This window comes from Tenrec ecaudatus, chromosome 14 (genome assembly GCF_050624435.1).
Source record: "Tenrec ecaudatus isolate mTenEca1 chromosome 14, mTenEca1.hap1, whole genome shotgun sequence".
Classification (NCBI taxonomy): Eukaryota; Metazoa; Chordata; class Mammalia; order Afrosoricida; family Tenrecidae; genus Tenrec; species Tenrec ecaudatus.
The window spans coordinates 45,041,635-45,059,462 of NC_134543.1; the positions used below are offsets into that span (position 1 = coordinate 45,041,635).

General features: G+C 38.8%; 1 protein-coding gene across 3 annotated transcripts in view; it reads left to right on the forward strand.

The window, feature by feature from the left end:
• Positions 1–47: 47 nt before the first annotated feature.
• The window catches only part of RTN1 (reticulon 1), a 412,417-nt gene continuing 394,636 nt past the window's right edge, over positions 48–17,828 (forward strand). Inside the window, exons 1-2 of one of the 3 annotated variants that reach the window (XM_075531835.1) lie at positions 48–222; positions 9,681–9,815. The gene's annotated coding sequence lies outside the window, so the exon portion shown is untranslated. The remainder of the gene's footprint in view (positions 223–9,680; positions 9,816–17,828) is intronic. The other 2 variants (XM_075531836.1, XM_075531834.1) reach the window with 2 other exon arrangements.

Genomic DNA, 17,828 nt, shown 5'->3' on the forward strand with positions numbered 1-17,828 from the left:
ACGCGCAGCACGCACGCGCAGCACGCACGCGCAGCACGCACCGCCTCTGGTCCTGGGGGCGCCCACTTCGTCAGTCGGCCTTCGGAGCCGCTGCTCGTTCGCCGGGACCTGCACTTCTCCGGGCCACAGCTTTCGAAATGGCTAAGCCTCGCGTCCACCGCCAGTGTGCCGCCTCCGACCTTTCACCCTGTCACGCCCGTACGCTAGAGCGTCGTTACCTTGGTGATGCGGTGTTTCTGCTGGAGCGGGGCGGGGGGAGCGGGGGCGGTGATGCCGTTTTGGGTGCGTCGGAAAAACAAAGCAAAACCCCAAATCCCCCCAAACAAACTTTTACTATCAAGTCGATGCGGTCTGGTGCCCTTTGGATGGCAATGTAAAGGTCGCTAGGGCCCTGCAGTTACCTTGAGTTGAGTCAAATCGACCCCCCTTTCTGTCCTGTAATAAGGCTCCAGCTGCCTAGGGCCCCAGGACTCCTATTAAGGACGTCCATACTCTGGCCTGGCCGTTGCCACTGGGCACACTGACAGTAGTGCTTCATACGCTATTTCACTTGGAAGCTTTGGCCGTGCATAATGTGCTCAGTGCCTCAGTGACACCTTTTAACTGCATTGCTCTTCCCTCCAGTGGCTCTGTGGCAGCATTTTTAAATACGAGGAACCAAAATGCTGATTATTGAAACACATTACTAGGTATCTTTCTTTTTGGTGTTATTATTTTTAAGTACGGCGTCATCTTTGTGTCCCTGTCCCGCCCACAAAGTCTCAGTAGATTGTTACCAGTATCTCCATATTCTGGATTCTTTCCAGAGTACTAGCTGGAAATTCTCAAGAGTTTTAACACTGATTGGTCTCAAGTGAGTTAGAAGCTCCTGTAAGAGAACATTGAGGCAGATCTGTGCATGTGAGGTATTAGGTTTTCCCCAGCGACTGACGTCCTGGCAGTACTGTGCACTCAGGAGTCCTGAGTGGCTTGGTGATGGTCGTCTGGCTCGCCTCCCTCCAAAACCGTAGATTCTCCCCCTCCTTTTCTTGGCTAGAAAAATTATTGCTTAGTTCTTAATTGAAGTTGTCAGGCAACAGTGAAAAACAAACACCTTGTGTTAATTTTAAAAGAAAGAAGTCAAAGTAAATACTATCCAAAGAGTTTGTTGAAATAACGTGAGAGTAAACCTTGTGTAGTAGCAATGCTTGTCTTCAAAGACACACTTTTTGCAGATAGAACCTTTTATTTATTATTATATGCTTAGCTTTTGACACAGGAAAGGCAAATGGGCTCGTGGCCAGTTCTTAATGTGTCTTACTCTTATGAAGAGGACTTACCTTCAATTTAGAAATTTCTACCATTGTGAGGAAGACGCAAGACTGGGCAGCATCTGATTCAGTTATATCTGGAGTTGCATGAGTCAGAATGAACTCTTGGCTGTAACAACAACTACTGCTGGGAAATCGGAGGACACTGTGGGCTTTGGTGTCAGGAAACCTGGGTTGGGATGGACACCAATGCCCACTATTGGTGTGATCTTGGAGTTAACCTAATTTTATTCAGATGAGGGCTTAGTCTCCTTATCTTTAAAATAGGGCTAACAATAGGACTTGCCCCACAGAGCATTGTGCAGATTACCGTAAATGAAATCAGTACACATGGCTTAGCATAGTAATTGGCATAGTGCCTAGTAGCAATCTCATTATGTTCTTATCATCCTGAATTCCCTATAACCAACCAAGATGAACATTTTTGCTGTTGAAATACATACTGTAGAGATACTTTAAAATATGTTCCTATATTCTGTGATTTTGGTGAAAGTTTCAAGAGCCAAGTGGCTTTCTGTTCATTCATGCACATTGTGTTTTGTCACTTATTGCAAGACCCCTATGTGACAGCACGCTTCTCACTTAACTGTACAGGTGTGTACAGTTTCTATTCTTTTCTATCATTTCTTGCCTTCTGAACTTTTTCCCTGGGCAAATGCTGCCCTTTAGTCTTCTATGGTTGATTATGCTAAAGGGTGTATACCTCCCTATATGTCTGTCTGTCATTTGGCTAGAGTTAGAAAAATCAAAAAGGGAAACATGATCAGCATATCTTAAAATCAAAGAACTCAAGAAAAATTCAAATATTGAAAGATTATATATGTAAAATATTGAAAGATTCAGGCAGCATCCAAAAAAGATGGAAGTTGTGTTAGGCTAGGTTATCTAGAGAAACAAACCAGCGATACTCCTCTATGTACAAGAACAAACTTTTTATTAAGAAACAGTTTTCCATCAAGAAGTTGTCCCAGTCCAGTTCACCCCAAGTCCAGAGGTCCAGTGCTAGCCGGGGCCTTCTTCAAACTCATGCAACTGCAGGTTGCTGATGCCGAAAGGTGATGAGGTGGGAAGCAGCGGGATTTGGAGTCATGTGGATCCTAGATCTTCAGAAGCGTGGCGAGGCACTGACAGCTCTCTGGGTTGGAGGTCCATAAGGGGCTGCCCTGGAGTGAGACACATATGGAGTCTCATCTAGGAGGAAGGAAAAGTGGCAGAAAGAACTTGCCTCTGTTCAATCTTGCTCTTATAAAAAAGACTACACCCCAGGGGAGGTATCAGTCAAGCTCCCAGTTGATTGACAGGTTGAACTCTGCCTCCAAGTAAGGAGACTTTGGGGTTGAACAACCCTTTCACAGGGGTTGCCCAATTCATAACAGTAGCAAAATTACAGTTATGAAGTAAAAAAAATAATTTTATGGTTGGGGGTGTGTGGTCACTATAACATGAGGAATTGTATTAAAGGGTCGCAGCATTAGGAAGATTGAGAACCACTGCTCTAGTTGTCATAATATCTAACTACAGTAGAATGAATACACAGAGTCACTGTGCCAAGAAGAACTAGTAGGTAGTCCACCTTTTCAGGTGATAGCATCTGCGCAATGGTACTGAAGAAAAATGTACTAATGGTACTGAAGGAAAAGTTCGCTAAAACCCAGGCTCCAGAATTGGTGGAACACCAATCGAAATGTTTCAACAAGCTGATGAAGCTCAGCAAGCACTTACTCATCTCTGCCAGGAAATCTGGAAGACAGTTATTTGGCCAACTGACCGGAAGAGGTCCTTCTTTGTACCCATTGCAAAGAAAGGTGACCCCACTGAACGCTCAAGTTATAGAACAATATTATTAATACCACATGCAAATAACGTTTTGCTGAAGATCATCCTCTAAGAGTTTCAGCAGTACACAGAGATTCAGAAGAGGATCTGGAACAAGGGATATCATTACTGATGTTGGATGGATCTTGGTTCAAAGTAGAGAATGCCAGAATGATATCTACTTGTGTCTTATTGATTATGAAAAGGAATTTGTGTGGATCATAAAGTTTTAGTATCCTTGAGAATAGGAATTCAAGAACACTTCGTTGTGCTCCTGTGAAACTTGTACATGGGTCAAGAGGCAGTTGTTTGAACAGAGCAAAGGAATACTGTATGGTTTAACAACAGGAAAGGTGTGTATCAGGGTTGTATCCTCTTACCATACTTAGAGAAGCTGGATTATATGAAGAATATGACATCAGGAGTGGAGGAAGGCTTACTAATAACCTAAGCTATGCAGATGATGCAACTCTGCTTGTGGAAAGTGAGGAGGGTGTGAAAGACTTGTGGATGAAGATCAAAATTGCAGCCTTCAGTAAGGATTTCAACCCAATGTCGAGAAAACCAAAATACAACTCAACCAACAGGCAGCATCATGATAAATGGGGAAGAGATTGAAGTTGTCAAGCATTTGTCTTGCATGGATCCACATCAATGCTCATGGAAGCAGCAGTCAGATTCAAAGACGCATTGCATTGGGTAAATCTGCTGCACAAAACCTCTTTAAAGTGTTGAAAAGTAAGGATGTTATTTTGAAGACTAAGGTGTGCCTGACCCAAGCCATGGTATTTTCAATTGCCTCATATGCATGTGAAAGTTGGACATTAAATAGGGCAGATTGAAGAAGAACCAATGTGTTTGAATTACAGTGCTGGCAAAGAAGACAAAGTGTGGATTTCAAAAAAAAACAAACAAATGTGTCTTGGGCGTCCACCTAGAGTGCAGGGGCAAGAATGGGGAGACTTTGTAGTCGTACATACTTTTGACATGCTATAAGGAGAGAACAGTCCCTGGAAAAAGACATTGTGTTAATCTGGGTTGACTAGAGAAATCCAGAGATGTTCATATGTGTATAAGATAGAGCTTTATATGAAAGATCAATTGAATATTAAGAAAACATCCCAACCCGGTCCAGATCAAGTCCATAAATCTGATATTAGTTCATATGTCCAATACCAATCTATAAATTCCTCTTCAGACTCACGTAACACATGAATTGATGCTGAATGCAGGAAGATAAGAGATCAGTGAGTGGAAAGTCTTGTGGATCCAGTGGCAGTAGAAGCATCTCAGTGCTGGCAGGGGTCTCCATGTGGCTCCCTCAGCTCCCAGGCTCTAGTGTAGCTCCATGTGTCTGTGACAAGAATGTCTCCCAGGAGTGAGCCTGTGTTCTCCTTCCAGTGAACTATTTATCTCCTTAGCGCCTGCAAACGAGGGCATCAAGCTGCAACCTGATTGACAGGCTAATTTCCACCCCTTCACTCTTAAGTCTCAAATTGACAACAGCTTATAAAACTACCACAGAGCTCATGGTTGGTAAAGTGGAAGGTCAGCAAAAGAGAGGAAAACTCAATGAGATGGATTGACAAAGTGGTTAACAATGAGTTCAAACAAACAATTTTGAGGCTGGAGTAGGACTAGGAAGTGTCGTGTTCTGCTATATAGGTTCACTCTGAATTGGAACGGATTGGTTAGCACCTAAGAACAACATTTGGAATACTGATGTGTTCATTGTGTCTAATGGCCACAATCCCAAGGGGTTCCTTAATCAGACCAGCCTGTTGTTTGTGTTCAATTATTATTATCTATTTATTTATTTTGAGGAAAGTATACCAGCTGCTAAATCCCCCCCAGATTAACTGGGACATGGGAGTTCTTTTAAATTATTTTGTTTTGTGTCACATTTTTTACTTCCCCTCTATCCAGAAAGCCCTATTATGATCCCTTCAGGGCTATCAGCAGTGGCAGCTGGCCACCATCTAGCTCTTCCAGTTTCATGGGGGGGGGGGAGGCTGGGCTCACACCGTCCTTTAGGCCTTTGGAGTAACTGTTACCATGCATCTCTGCTTCTCTTCATTCTGCTTGCTATTGATGGGGAGAGACTAGAGCAGCGGTTCTCAACCTTTCTCAGGCTGCGACCCTTTCATACAGTTCCTCATGTGGTGGTGACCCCCAACCATAAGGTTATTTTTGTTGCTACTTCATAACTAATTTTGCTACTGTTATGAATCATAATGTAAATGTCTGATATGCAGGATATATTTTCATTGCTACATATTAAACATAATTAAAACAGTGATTAATCACAAAACAATATGTAATTATATATTGTGAAATATTTCTAATTACAAATAAATGAAATTTTGTCTTGAAGCATGTAGCATGGGTGACAGTCTTAATATAACAACAATAAACTACATTGCTACATTTTGCCACAGTATGTGTAAAAAGCCAACTTCAGTGCAAAGGTTGAGTTAGCTTCTTTCTCACAGATCAGCATATCTGCATGTGGACCGACTGCCTGAAGACGGATAGAGGAACGGTGTCTCGGTTCCTAAGTACGTAGAGCATCAGAAATGTTTTCTGATGGTCTTAGGCAACCCTTGTGAAAGGGTCCTTTGGTCCCCAGAGGGGTCGCGACCCACGGGTTGAGAACCGCTGCTTTAGATGGTTGTACCTTAGATGGCTGCTCACAAGCTTTGAAGAACCCAGTTTCTACCCAACAAAGTAAAAGGTTGTCTGTGGACTCTGTTAATTGACTAGTTTACTAAACTAGTAAGCTCTTTTACTAAACCTAGTAGAAGACTGGTTATTTGCAAACAACATCCCAGTAATGGGTGGTAAGTGCATAGCACCACCCTGACCTTCGTGGGGGACCCCTTGAAATGGAATCAAGTCAACAACAACGAGTTATTGTTGATATTTATTTTTTTATGTTTACCTGCCAAATTTGGTCGAATTTCCTCATAATAACTGTCTATTTGTGAATGACCTCTAGTTTTTATGTCACGGAGGCCAGGATGGGGCTATGCTCCACGGGCTTTGTAATGACTGACAAGTAGACCACCAGGCCCCGCCCAAGGTGTCGCAAAACTGAAACCTGCACTCCTTTGGTTTGCCCACAGACACTCTGGAGCAGTTAGCACGCCCCAGGGACTCCAGATGGCGGTGCAACACAAACTAAAGTTGGTAGGATGGTGAGAGGAAGCATATTTTTGAAAGTCAGGCTTTGTGTATCTAACAAAAGTTAAAACTCCCGTTTCCTTTGATTCGGAAATCTCTTATCTCACAAGGTAGCTGAATCAGTCTCCAGCCCTTTTATACAAAGATGGACTTTACTTATAGGAGCAAAACCACACCACAGTCCATTTGGAACAGGTTCAATCAAGTAGGTCAAAATGGTGATTCTGGAAAGATGAGTTAAAAAATGAACATGTCAAAAAAGAGTAACCTTACAATGTGTACAGTGTGACTCTAGTGATTAAAACATGGATATATGCACAAGCATATTTTGTGTGTGCTTATTTCTGAAGGATGCATACGAAGTTAGGCTCTGAAGACATTAACTGGGGTTGGAGGCCTTTCACTTTATATTCTCACGCTACTAATTTATTTTCAAATAATCAATATGAAGCACTTTAATAATTTTTAAATCATGAAAATAAAATTATAAATATGAACGGCAAATTGACAACTCAAATACCATCCCTCTACCCCAAAATCTCCATCAAGCTCCTAATTTAGTTATGCGCTGTGTAACCAGTCAAATGGCATAATGCATGTTTGTTTCCACAGCGGTGCTTTTATTCAGAAAAAATAATTTGGAAAAAAATCATTGTTAGTTTTTCTGACTAAAGAAGTAATTACTGTACTGGTACTGTAGTAGGGAGAAAAGTATATTTCTTCTTCTTTTTTGCTTTTATTTTGCAATGTCATTTAGTATGTCGCTAAATTTTGAACTGTGATTCTCAGAGATTACTTAGATCCAGGACCTTATCATTATATCATCAATAGGTCATCCTTTGGAATCTTTAATATTAATTCATTTTAACTAAATGAGAAAATTTACTGAATTTATGTATATAGGCTAGAGATAGTTTTCCAGTGTTGAATGTAAAATCTTAATTTTAATATATATGTAAAATATATATGCATGTGTTCATGTATCCATAGAGATATGTGTTTGTGTAGAATATTATTAACACATGAAAACTTAAAATATCTAAAATTAAATATATGGAAATCCTATTTTATTCAACTAGCAATGATCACGTATGTCATTAAAGAAATTTTAGTAAGCTGTTTGTCTTTAGTAGACTAATTCTAATGAAAGCCACCATTTAAAAATATTTTTGCCAGTAATTAAAAAGATAATCATCAAAACTATATTTGAGGCTCTTAATTTAAATGAAAACTAGTGTATAGAAATGTATTTAAGAATAATTACTGATCCTATGGAATTAAAAGTAATTCTCTTACTTATATGTCTTAAGCCACATAGCAAATTCATATGTTTTAAATAGAGATTGTCCTCCTAAAAGACTTTGTAATTAGAAGTGTATTTACCAGAAAAGAATAGCATGGAATGAAGGATGGCATTTACTTATAGAGGTTAGCCCATATTAAGGAACAAACCAAAAACATTTGTATTTGTAGTTTCTAATGCAAAACTTGTCTACAACATTTATCTTTATAATGCCCTCCTGGCTACAGTAATAATGAGATGAATAGAATTTGAGAGGCAAGCTCTTTTTCAAGGGCACATATGCCCTGCCTGATGCATGCACTAAAGCCAAGCACATACTGACACTCTCTCCTGTAAAAATCAAATGAAAATATTTTCACTATGAATGACCTAATTAGTGTAACATGGCAACTTATCCCTTTATCCCTCATCTGTCAAATGTACTCTGAGGCACCGCAGTGGACTCGGAAACCCCAAAAGTTACTTTTACTCTTGTGAAAAGATAGATGTCCTGTTCATTTCGGCTTCTCTTCCCCAATTTACAAATAATAGTACATTTTAAAAGTACTCGCTTGAATGTGATGCAGACCTTCCCAGAAAGAATTCATTCCTTTTTTCCCCCTGATGCATAGAATGAATAGCCTTTGCCTTAGGAGGAAGCAAACCATTTTAAAGAACACAAAGAGGGCCCTGATCTGACTTTTCCCTCTTTCTGGTTTTATAACTAATGCTTCCTTCCTGATCACCTCACCAAAGAGAATGACTTCTTTGGTCAGAAACAAAAGTAGTTCTACCTAAGAATACCGTCTTCTATTCATGATCTTTAACTCAAGGCTAACATTTTCCTCACACCTCAGCAAAGCATGAACCCAATAACTGATTTCTACCTTTTTGGATAAATGGATATGAGAAATTTGCTCCAGATTAAAATAGTGGCCATTTAAGAAGACAGTGCTCGGGCAATGAAATGTACAAATGTGCTTTATGCAATTGATGTATGTATGGATTGTGATAAGAGTTGTATGAGCCCCTAAAAAAACAATTAGAAAAAGACAGTGCTCTTAGTGTGAAAGGAAAAAAAAATGAAACAGCCAAATGATTTCATAGTGCCATGAAAGGTATATTTAATCAGAAATGAAATTGGAGTTATACTTCAATGACTACAGAAAACTTGGTATTTGACATGGGGCAGGTCACTTACATTCTGGACTTGCTTCTTCTCAGTAACATGTAGAGTGGACAAAGCCTCTAAAATCCCATCTAACTCTGTATTCCTGCTATTTGTATTATTTTGTTAAATTTATCATAAATTAGATAATTAAATTTTTATTTTTATGTAAATAGCATTTTCTCTAGTTATATAGCTTTTCTAAGTAACTACTGACTATAAGGCTAAGCTTTGTTTATTGCTAAACAGATTGAAACAAAGCATGGTTATTATGGGAAACTAATTTTACTATTGCTATGTCTGGGCATAGTGATTTTTAGCAATATTAATGTTTGTCATGTGTCACCTTAATCAGTATTTGCAGTGCAATGATTACTTAATTTGGCTCTTTAGCCATAGCCCTTGTAATTCTCACCAAAAACTAGGTGAGGATATGCATATGAGGTTCTGGTGGTCCACCAAGGATATTGGAAAGCTTGCTATCATGAAAATAAGGTATATAGAATCCTAATGAAGGGACTGGTCTGTTTGCTATTCTAGTAGGCATAAAGGAGAGCCAATCCCATAGCAAAAAGGGGATCCTTTGGATCTGGATTCCCTGAGTTTAGGCACTCATATAACCAGAGACAGAGATTGCTACAACACCAGACAGTGAAAGAAAATGAAAAGTGTCAGCCGAGGCAGTGGAACCTGAAGACTAGCAGGAGATGTCTCACTGGGCATCTTGACCTGGGTTACAAGAAGGCCGGGCTACTTTAGATGGTGGTGGAGTGGGTTGTGCAGTTAGTGGATCTAGGTTCACTGACCCCACAGAACAAGAGAGGTTAAGTATTTGTGGGGCAGGAGGCTTGCTGGTGGAGCTGGGGTGCCTCTGGGCACATATTCCTGGAACTGAAGAGCATTATAACTTTTATCTGCATAGGACAGAGGCTGAGTCAACCCAAGAGGTTTGCTACAGTCATAGCTGAGAAGCAGCTATCCTGATCAAAGATCTGTCTCCTGAGTCATTTCTGAGCCTGATTTGCAACCTGTTACTTCGCTAATAAACCCTGTAACCGTAAGTATTGTCTGTGAGTTCTGTGTGGCCAGTGCACCACAGAGAAGCAGAGTCCTGAGGGAGGGACGGTGTCAGAGTAAACAGGTTGGAAGGAGGAGGTCATATCTGCCTCCTAAGAATCAACCATGATCAGTGAATGCTGACAATGATTCTCAGTCCTGCTTGTGAGGTTAAAGGTCAGACGTCCCTGACTACACCATTCTCATAGCACTCATTAAGTACTAACATTTTATCTTCTGAGACCTTTCTCTGTAAGGTCAATTAAGTATTGTTAAAGCTACTATTGTGAAGATTTCTGTGTTGTTTTTTAAATAGTCGATTTAGTCTACATTTAGCCTCTGTTTGATTACAAGCAGTGGTCAAAGATGTTGAAGCCCTTGAAGGTGATTTTGAAGATCACAACATGCTGTAGCTACTCAGGCAGTAATCAGAAACAATTAAGAAAAATGTACCAAATACTTCATTTTTCCTCTAGGCTGTGTGGTAAATTACATTTAATATTTCAGGCTTGTTGCATTTTAAAATAAGGCCTCCAACTAAGCAATTTTCAAGATAACTCCAATCAAAAGATATTGCTTAAAATTTTGTATTGCTACAGAAATGAAAAGAGTGATTGTCTATGTTGATTAGCTTTGAAGATTGCTTTGGGAAGAATTTGACAGTTCTAACATTCCCTTTATAATTTACAATCCGTGAAGAAGAATTGAATAGTACACTGCCTCTCAGGATAGTTTAAGGTTTCCTTTTTATTTGCTATTTTTCATTCTCCGACTTTACCCAAAGATGGGATTCTTATAGTGTGTGATTTTAAATGCATGTAGACTACTGGTAGAAAGACAGGAGCATCTCAAGGAATACTAAAATGCATATAGAAATTATTTTTTCTCATGACTTAAAGTTATTCTCAATTAGACTGAACAGGAAATAGATGTGTAGCATAAGAAATATAACTGAGGTATTTACTGAGGCTCACTGTGTGCAAAAGTGTGTGCACATTACCTAGCAGACACAAAGATACACAAGACATTTAACTTCAAAGAGCTAACAGTTTAATGTATAGAGAATTCACAATTTAAAAAAATAAATAAAATTTAACAAGAAAAATTTAGAACCAAGCATGCCTCATTTGATGACGTGAGTAGTTGCTTATACATAATTCCTAAATTCAGGGAATATCTATCTGGTGGCAGACAACTTGACCACCAATTCCAAACTCCCTAGCATTGAGTTGATTTCAAGTGTGAAATTATTAGTTGTCATCTGAACACTTGTGGGAAATGTATAGAGAACTTAAATATCTAGAGGGACGTTTATGTTGACAAGAACTCATTTTTAAATGAATTTCTTGATTCAAAGACCAATTAAAAATTGCTCTCAACTAAATAGTTTTAAGCTAATGTGAAATACATTGGTTCTTTTAAAGTTAGCAAGCAAAGTTGGACGATAATAAATATCAAGTCATGGTAAGGATTATTTAAATGTCGCCCATATTCATTCATTCATGAGTTCATTTAGTAGACTAGCTTAATTTGCTTAGTTTTTCTCAATATTGATAATACAAATGAATAGTTATAAGTGGAATTTAGTAAAGGTAAAATGGAATAAAGTAACTGGATAATGCACATGTGGAAAGATTTTATCCATAATTAAAATGCCTATATTTGTGAATTTTTTGTTATGAAACAAAAATTAAGGAATCAAGCTATTCCATGTTGTGCATCTCAATTCTATTCTGACAGTAACATCTTGTTGTAGAATAAAATATGTCTAGTTCCAAGCCATAAAAGTAATGAATTTTAAAAGAAAACAATTACCGTATATTTTCGTGTATAAGGGAAGAGCACCCGTTATCTCACAGGTGGTTGCCGTTTCGCTGCTGTTCCTTCAAAGCCCTCTGACCCTGCAGGGCTTTGAATGTTTGTTTACTCACATCTAACCAATCAGAGCCGTCCTGTGAAGTGTATCTTTGAATAAGCCTTTTAAAGACCGTGTGTGTGCGACATTTTCTTCTTGAAGTCCTTGTTATCAGCACCCCTCTATCCCCTCCCTCCCCCACCCTGTACTCCAGGAGCTGTTGTATTTGTTGCTGTCTTACACCATCCAGTATATCCACTCACATACAGATTGTGTGGTTTGCTCCCCTCCAGTGTGGGGGCTACACAGTCTGCAATGCTATTAGCAACCCCTTCCCCGTGTCTGCCCTGTGGACACCTCATGATCACACAGTTGGTGTGCTTCTCCCACATGGCCTTCGTTGCTTCCCTGCTAGATGGCCACTTGTTTAACTATAAGCAAAAGTGAGTTAAAACTACAAGGAAAAGTGAGTTAATTCTCTTTACTGGGATTTGGCATGTCTTCATCCTGTGTCTTTTTATTTTTGTGTTTGTTTTTTCTTAGTAAACCATTTTGCTTTCCTTGTGTCTGTGTCTAAGGTAGTTCACTAGGGGTTACCATGAGTGTTCCCCGTAAGCTGTTTGTATGTCTAAAATCCTAGAGTGTTTTAAGGAGCCCTGGTGGTTTACCTGTTGAGCTGGTAGTCAGCAGTTTGAATCCACCAGCTGCTCTGTGGAGAAAGATGAAGTTTTCTCCTCAATCTGGGAAACTCGGAAAGGGGTCGTTCTGCCTTCTATTGGGTTAGTATAAGTCAAAATTGACTCGATGGCAGTGAGATTTTGAGGGTAAGTTGTTAGGAACTTATTTTCTGTAACATACAAGAAAGTATATACTAAATATCCCTCCACCCATGTTTTATTGTTATCTTTGTGTCTTTATATTTCATGTGCCCTGAAAAATAATTTTATTGTTTGCATACATCTGTTATTACAAGGCAATTCGAATTCTCAAACTAGAAGGCCTTATTACTATCTTAATAATTGTTCTGCACTTCCCTTTAGTATTATATATAGCTTTGAATTACTCTCTCTTCTTGGTTCCCCTCCCTTCCATCTGTAAAATGCACATGAGTAATTTTGTAGGGCCATTCTGGTGGATGGGAACTCTGGTGGTCTTGGAGTGCTTTAGTTTCACCCCATCTTTAAGGATCGGTTCCCTAGGTACATACAGTACTCTTGGCTTACAGTTGTTTGTTTTTTTCCTTCTCAGCCTTTTACTTGTATCATTCCATTTCCTTCTGGTCTCCAAATTTTCTGAGGAGTAATTGGCATTTAATTTTATTTTGTATCATTTATGTAACTGCTATTTTCTCGCTCTAGGAAGTTTAAGTGTCTAGTTTGAGTGTCTAGACTACAAAGCGTCTGCTGTAGATCTGTGGGTTTCTACTGCTTGAGGTTTCTTTGAGCTTCTTTGGAAGATTTTCTCTCATTTATTTCAAATATTCTTTCCATTCCTTCCTCTCTCATCTTACTGAATTCCCATGATGCATATACATGGAAGCTTCAAAAAGTTCACGGGAAAATTCCATTATTGTTTAATTCCGTTTTTCCGTGAACTTTCTGAAGCTATGTTAGACCTCCTGATGTTTTCCCTTAATCCCATTAAATTGTATCCAGCCTTAAAAAAAAAAAAAAAGACCGTGTGCGAAAGCTGTGGCAGGAATGGACATCATCTGGTCAAGCTCGACTAACAAAAGGAGGAAATCTCATGAAGCCTGACATAGAGTTAATAGCAAAGTGGGTTCGAGATGCATGGGAAGACATTCCAGAAGACATGGTGTGACGTGCCTTCCAGAAATGTAGTATTAGCAATGCTATGGATAGCAGTGAAGACTGTGCTCTCTATGAAAATGACAGCAGTGATGGTGAAGGTGATCTCAGTGAGGACAGCGTCTATGATGACCTCACACCAGCTGAAGCTCTGCACTGGGATCCGGATGATGATGAGAAATCCAGTTTTGAAGGATTTTAATGCTTTACATTTTAGCTTGGTTGCTGGTTGAGCTCAGGGAATAGTACTCTTAAGGTATCATTGTTGATACCTTATTGCTTTTGTTGAACCTATTTTCTACTTTCTCTGCTGGTTTACTAATGTTAAATGACTTGTCCTTTTATTTATATTTTTATTTTAAAATAAATATTTAAATACATTACCCCATGGATGTCTCAATTTTTAGTAATTTTATTTTCATTTGTTTTGATTATTGAAACTCACCAATAGCTTCTGCATTTTCCACCCTAGGCTTATGCTTGAGTCAATCAGTTTTTCTGGTTTCCCAGGTAATAATTAGGTACCTCTGCTTATATTCGGGTCGGCTTATATTTGAGTATATACGGTAGGTATTTTAGGTTTTCCATTGGTAATTTTCTGTTTTAAATGTAAGACATAATCCTTAATATCATCTGCTTGTGTAGTGTTCCTAGGGTCTAGGAACTGTCAACTGGGGATGCTAAGGGATTTTAAGAAGGGACTAATCCGAAAGTGTGGCAAGGATGAAAGGAAGCCACCAAGGTTGATGAAGCATTTTAGACCAGCAACACCCTTAGGCCTGAGATGTACGAGAAAGGAGATGCAAAAAATCAAACTTACTGCCCTCAGGTCGATTCTGACTCACAGTGACCCCTATAGATTTCCAAGATTAACTGCTTAAGCCGGTAGAAAGGCCTGTCTTTCTCCCGTAGAGTTGCTGGTGGTTTCAAACTGCCAGCCACGCAGATCACAGCCCAACACATAGCCACTACACCACCGGGGCTCCTCAGAGAATAGAGAAATTGATAGAACTCAAGGGAGTTTTTGAACACAGTTGGCGTTGTGGCCTTTGTAGAAGAATACTGTTGATACGGTGTGCTGTTGCATTGAATGCAGCTCATAGTGACCCTAAATGGCACGATGGGACTGCCCCAGAGGGCTTTGTAGGCTGTCATTTGGTTCAGGAGCATATTGCCAGGCCTTTTCTCCTGTGGTGTGTCTGGTGTGATGGAGCTCCTGTCCTTTTGACTGGGAGTCGTGTGCTTACTTAACCATGGAGCCACCAAGGTTCCTTGTATATCTAAGTCTCACTCTTCTCTCACTTTGGGATGTATTGCCAGTCTTTCCCACTGGCTAAACCCAGCTGCTAACTAGAGAGACACAGGATCCTGGTTCATGTGGTCCATAAAAAATCTCACTGCCATCGGGTCAATACTGACTCAGAGTGACCCTACGGGACAGGGTAGAACTGCCCCTGTGCGTTTCCAACACTGTCACTGTGAAGTAGAAAGCCTCATCTTTCTTCTATGAAGCTTTGAACTGCTGACCTTGGGGTTAGAGTCCAACACTTTACCACTCTACCTCTAGTGTTGTTGTCCATAAAAGTGAGCCTGTGAACTCACTAGAAAAGGATACCATGCTTGCTAATGTAGGCAGCCAACAAAAGCAAAAGAAACCTCAATGAAGTTGATTGACATAGTAGCCACAACAATGGAGTTGAACATACCGGTCATCATAAAGATGACCCAGTAAAAAATGTCACAAATAGTAGTCCAGTATGTAATAGGATAGCTATTTGATTTATATTATTCTTTTGTTTCTTGTGTTTCTCTCGATTCTCTAAGATTACTCAGACATTTACCTCTTAAATACATGTCATTTAGTTGTGGTAAATTGATAATATATACATACAAATGAATAAATGGGTTTATATCAAAGAAATATCAATTAATAAAGTATCAGTTCATAAATGTTCACAATTTTAATGCTATATTATACCTCCAAATTAAATTAGAGCTAAGTAACTTTTATTTTAGAGTAAAAAAAACCACTTGAATTCTCCACTCCCCAAGTAGCATGAAAAGGCTTTGTATAAATGCATTTTATGACAAAATAAATATGATTTTTATGATCTAGTATGGAGGTCAAGCTTCTTATGACCAATCTGAGTAAAGTACTCTCGGAATCAGCATTTCTGCTTTGTTTTCACTTGATTTTGTCCATCTTGGTTCATAATTATATTCTTAACTGATTTTTAAATATGATAGAAAAAAATTGATAAAATGCAGGATCCAACATTATAAATATTTCACTTTTAGAACCCCATTTAAAAATCACAAACTTGTAAAACAAAATCCATTTAAATAATCATTTCCCCTATGAAAATAATGTTCTTTAAAATTTTGTTTTCATGATATTTAATAAATGTTCCTTGTTTCTCTTCTGACTACAGGAGTAACTAAAATACTCCTATAGTAATAACAGATTTCCACTTGTTATTTTTTTATAACACACGGAAAATAAAACAGTTCCACGATACTGGGAAGTCTTTGCTGCTTCTAAGAATTCTGTACTTGTTGTGGTTTAAATTCTTGGTGGTTTCTAAGTTTTCAAAGAATAAATAAGTACTTGAAATAACTAACTATTTGACAACAGAGTGACTGACATTTTCATATTCTTTTTGAGACTTAACAAAAGCAGAGTTTGTTTTAGTAAATTTACTTATAAATGCCTCCATTCAAACCATAATGTAACAAAGTAGTATGCTTCAGTTAATAACACCTGAAACTTTCAGAGAGCCTTCACCTAACAACCGAGTTGTTCTTTCACAGAATTTGAAACTACAACAAAGCAGGCCAGAAGACCAAAGACTATGTCAGGGATTTGACCCTTTAAGTAATGTCCAGACTTTAGCAGTATACATCCTACCCAATTTTCTTCATCTCTATCTATTTCTCTGAGACAGTAAACTATGTATGACACGGTGGTACTCCAAATTGTTGAAAACAACATTGCATTTGCTTGGCTTATTGTACTTACTAAAGCAGGGAATTATATCAATATATTTAAGAAGCATTTTCCCAAAATGTAGAAATTAAGTTTTTCTGATGGACTTCCAGCTAATTAAAAAAATTAAATTAGTTAATAAATTCATTCCACAGTATCCTATTCTTGAGCAATACATATTATCGTTTAATTCTTTTCTAGTTATTTTTAATTGTATGCTTGCACTTTTTCCACTAAATCTAACTTGATTTTATTTTTAAGGGCAGGAATATATGAATATATACTTACTATGTATTGATTAATGTAGACAATAGTATTAAAGTCTTACAATTGTGTGGAACCTGTATGTTGCATTTTTACTTAGATCAATACACAGGTACTCACAAAAGATATATTGCTACTAGAGTTCTCATCATACAAGCAAAAATTTCTTCCAAATAAGACATATTTAAACATGCCTTTATGCTCAGCGAATTCCCTCAGTAATACACTGTCTTGGTCTTATTCTCGAACTCATGGCCATAGAGGAGATCCTGACACACAGCCACCCTCCAGGGCAGAATAGAACTGCAACTGTGCTTTCCAAGACTAAATCTTCATGCCAGTACGAAGCCTCATCTCTCTTCAGTGCAGCGACTGGATCTTCAAATGGCTGACCTTGAGTTAGGCAGTCAAAACAGTGGCTTCCGAGAGAATCTGTTGAGTTAGTTAAATCTAACGCAGAGAGGTAGTTCAGAGGTTTATGGCGATCCTGTTGGGATTCCAAAGGAGGACAATGTTGATAGATTTTCTCAAAAATCACAGGACAATCATGGGTTCATTATGAAGTTTTAAGAAAATGGAAAACTGTATTGGTGAGAAGATACTAGGAAGATTGCATCAAGGAACTCCCCGTCGGGACCAGGCACCTGCTGTTCCTCAAAGGTAGCAAGGAACATCCGCTGAGAAATTTGGTTGGGAACACTTCCTCATCATCCGCACTCCAGCCCTGAGCTCGCCCCTTCCGACTTCTTTTAGCTCCTCAAACTTAAAGCACACGTGAAGGGGACACAATTGGAGTCCTCAGAGGGGCCCACACTGTTGTTGATGTGATGTCGGTTGAAGAAAGCAGAATCCTTCCGGGGAAGGCTTTGAGAGGGAAACACCAGCTTCAGACGAGTCTAGACCTACATGGAGGCTTTGTTGACAAACAGCTTCACACGTTCGTATTTTTACTGAGTAATGGTTTCTATGATGTTGTAGCAAAATTTTTGACCTAACTTTGTTTATATATATATAAATGTAGATATGTTGTCCAATATATTAAGATTTAGAAATTTCGGTAGTGGCAGTTTGAAGACTATTTTGTTACTAGTAATGGCTTAA